Source organism: Chenopodium album, chromosome 27 (assembly GCF_948465745.1).
Source record: "Chenopodium album chromosome 27, dcCheAlbu1.1, whole genome shotgun sequence".
Lineage (NCBI taxonomy): Eukaryota > Viridiplantae > Streptophyta > Magnoliopsida > Caryophyllales > Amaranthaceae > Chenopodium > Chenopodium album.
In genome coordinates this window covers 18,157,864-18,161,842 of record NC_137860.1, presented here as the reverse complement: position 1 = coordinate 18,161,842, position 3,979 = coordinate 18,157,864, and the positions used below count along the sequence as shown (strand labels likewise).

Below are 3,979 nucleotides of genomic sequence, written 5' to 3'. Positions count from 1 at the left end.
CCTGTGGATTCGACCCTACTTTCCTATCTGCATAAGCTAGTGGACTTAGGTAATTACTTTTGATTAGGTGATACGACTTTAGCCTGTCAAAATTTGGCGCCGTTGCCGGGGAAACGGTTTTATTTTTATTTCTAATTGTTTTTGTAGTTTAGATTATTTTTCTTTTGCCTTAAAGGACATTAGTTCTTTGAGGTAGTTCTAATATCTGTCTTTTTAGTTCTTTGTTTATGCCTAGGTGTTCCAGATCAGGTTACATTCCATTCGATCCTGAGATCGAGCGCTCTTTCCATAGATAGAAGAATTATTATAGGCAGATCCTGGCAGGTTCTGGGAGTAACAATATTCCTAGAAATCCACTACCTAATTCTAATGATTCGGAGGACTCTTCTGATTCAGAATTAGAGATGGCTACACCACCTCCAGCTCCACCTCCCAAGCTTAGCGATTATTCGCAGCCGTCCGTGACGGATTTTCCACATCTTTCTCCTACACCTGATCTCGAAGGGGTCCAGTTTGAGATCAAGCCCTAGTTTATAACGATGATAGAAAGAAAGCAGTTCAGTGGAGCTAAGGGTGAAGATCCTAATCTTCACATTGCAGAAATCTGTCAATACTGCAGCACTATTAGGCAGAAGAGGGTAACGCAGGACCAAATCAGGGAGATTCTTTTCCCTTTTCTTAATGTGAAAAAGCTAAATTGTGGTTTAATGGTTTGAGTAGAACTGCACTTGGTATTACTAACTGGGAGACACTTGCTTTGAATTTCTATAATAAATATTACCCTGCAGAGAAAACAACTTTACTAAGAAGTGCCATTCAGAACTTTGCCCTGGAGCCAGATGAAGCATTGTATGAGGCTTGGGAGAGGTTCAAGGATCTGCAGAGGGAGTGTCCCCACCATAGCTTGGCAAAGTGGCAGTTGATTCAAGCTTTTTACAATGGATTAGGGAATGCATCAAGGACAATTTTAGACTCCGCAGCTAGCGGTAGATTTATGAATCTTAATGTTGATGATGCAGGTCAGGTTATTGAAGATATGGCGATACATAATTCCCAATATGGGAATGCTAGAGGCTATGCAAATAAGGGCAAGGATCATGTTGATTCAGTAACCCTTATGCAAGCTCAGCTTACTTCTATTTGCTAGAAATTAGATAACCTTAGTACTACTATTCCTAATTCTGTTGCAAATGTTTCTGCTGTTTCTAACAATGCTAATGATGCTTTTTGTGAAAATTGTGGAAGTGTAGGACATTTTAAGCAAGATTGCAGGAGTTCAATGGAGCAAGTTAATGCTTTTCAAACCTACAAGCAAAATAACCCATACTCCAACACCTACAATCCTGGCTACCGAAACCATCCTTATTTATCCTATCGTAGAACCAATGTTCAAAACCCTCCACCTCCACAACAACCATAACAAGCACCCCCTCCACAACAAAAATATTACCACCCTCATGCTAACCAGAAACCCCCATCACAAGCCCCTAGCTACTACATCTTCTTACCCTGCTTTGTCAGAAATTAGAGCAATGCTGACTAGTATGCAAAAACATATGGAGAGTAGAGATCAACAAATTGACTCTATTATAGACAATAATAAAGTCATGGACACCCAAATTGCCCAATTGTCCTCTACCCTTCAAACTCGCCAGCAGGGAGCCCTACCAGCGCGGGGAATTCAACCTACGGAACATGCAAATGCAATTACCCTAAGGAGTGGTTCACACTATGATGGGCCCCCAATGCCCTAAGAGGATGAACTTGAATTAATTAATATTGCTAATCCTGATTCCGTTGTACCAAATGCCCCTGCAGGGCTCCAGGCTAATACTAATATTTCTGATGATTCATTGCAGGGTACAAGCTCAGGGAAGGATGCACCTCAGGGAAAGAGTAAGGAAGCACCGCCAGTTATCAAACTACCATTCCCAAATTGCCAACTAATGACTAAGTTGGATAAGCAGTTTGGTAAGTTTGTTGAGGTTGTCAAGAATTTGCAGGTAACGGTTCCTTTCACAGAAATTATTACACAGGTTCCTGCATATGCTAAATTTATGAAAGATATTTTGACTAGGAAGAGGGCCTTTAATGAAGTAGAAATTGTAGCTTTTACTGAGGAATGTAGTGCATTATTACAAAATAAATCTCCTCCTAAATTAAAGGATCCTGGTAGTTTCTCTATCCCTTGTCATATTGGTAATGTCTTCATAGATAAAGCATTGTGTGATTTGGGTGCTTCTGTTAGTGTCATGCCATCGTCTATTTGTTCTAAATTGAATATGGGTGAATTAAAAATTACTAATATTACTTTGCAAATGGAAGATCGTTTTGTTAAATATCCCCTAGGTATTTAGAGGACGTCCCTGTTAGAGTTGGTAAATTTTCATCCCCGTTGATTTTGTTGTTTTAGACATGGCCGAGGATACACAAATTCCCATTATATTAGGTAGGCCTTTTCTCCATACTCCTGCAGGAGCCATTATTGATGTTAAAGATGGTAAACTAACCCTATCTGTTGGTGATGATAATATTACATTTAATTTAGGGAAAGTTTTGAAAGGTCCTATCTTAAAGGAAAATTGTTGTTTAATTGATGTCATTGATATAATGGATGATATTTGTGAAGATAGCTTGACACAGATACTTGCAAGGGATCCCTTGGAAGAAATACTTTGTGGAAATTTGTCTACAGGTGATGCGAGCATCTGGAGTAAAGAGGTGGATGTCATTGAAAAGGCTCTTGCCATAGGAGAACTTGATTCTAACGAGAATAAGAAGGTAGTAAAATTAGTTTAGGAATCAAAACCTGCAGAGGTAAAGAAACCTGAACTAAAACCTCTCCCTTCTCATTTAAAATATATTTTTCTTGATGAGCAGGAAATGCACCCTGTGATCATTAGTACTACACTTGATGACCCACAAACTTCCCAACTTCTAGAGGTTCTTAGAACCCACAAAAGGGCAATAGGGTACAGTATTGATGATCTCAAGGGTATAAGCCCAGATTTTTGTATGCACAGGATACACTTAGAGGACAACTACAAGCCCTGCATTCAATCCCATAGGAGGTTGAATCCCAATATGCAAGAAGCAGTCAAGAAAGAGGTTATGATTACTTGATGCAGGTATTATCTATCCTATTTCTGACTCTAAATGGGTAAGTCCTGTACCGGTGGTTCCTAAGAAGGGTAGGATGATTGTTATAAAAAATGATAAAAATGAATTAATTCCCACTAGAACTGTTACAGGGTGGCGTATGTGCATTGATTATCGTAGATTAAATGTCGCCACTAAAAAGGACCACTTCCCTCTCCCCTTTATTGATCAAATGCTTGAGAGGTTAGCTAACCATAACTTCTTTTGCTATTTGGATGGGTATTCGGGATTTTTCCAAATTCCGATCCACCCCGAAGATCAGGAAAAAACTACATTTACATGCCCTTATGGCACTTTTGCATATCGTAGAATGCCTTTTGGTTTATGTAATGTACCTGCTACTTTTCAACGTTCATGATGAGCATATTTTCTGATTTCATAGAGTCTAATATGGAAGTCTTTATGGATGATTTTAGTGTCTATGGTTCTTCATTTGATGCATGTTTAATTAATTTAGCTAAAATCTTGAAAAGATGTGAAGAATGCAACTTGGTCTTAAATCGGGAGAAGTGTCACTTTATGGTGACAGAGGGAGTAGTCCTTGGTCACATTATATCTGATAAGGGCATACAGGTAGACAAAGCTAAGATTTCAGTGATTGAGCAATTACCTCCCCCAGTTAATGTTAAGGGAGTTAGGAGTTTCTTGGGTCATGCGGGGTTTTATCGCCGTTTTGTCAAAGATTTTTCTAAAATTGCTAAACCACTAACTCAACTTTTGCTTAAGGATGCCCCTTATGTTTTTACTGACGAATGTCTTGAGGCTTTCAACAGGATTAAGCAGGCTTTGATATCGGCACCCATCATATGTGCACCCAATT

At 39.1% G+C, this 3,979-nt stretch overlaps 1 non-coding gene across 1 annotated transcript; it reads right to left on the bottom strand.

Annotated features, from left to right (window-relative positions):
- Nucleotides 1-799: 799 nt before the first annotated feature.
- LOC145621743 (small nucleolar RNA R71) lies at nucleotides 800-906 on the bottom strand. The gene has a single exon (XR_014108543.1). It is a non-coding gene; the product is annotated as a small nucleolar RNA R71 (small nucleolar RNA).
- Nucleotides 907-3,979: the final 3,073 nt, after the last annotated feature.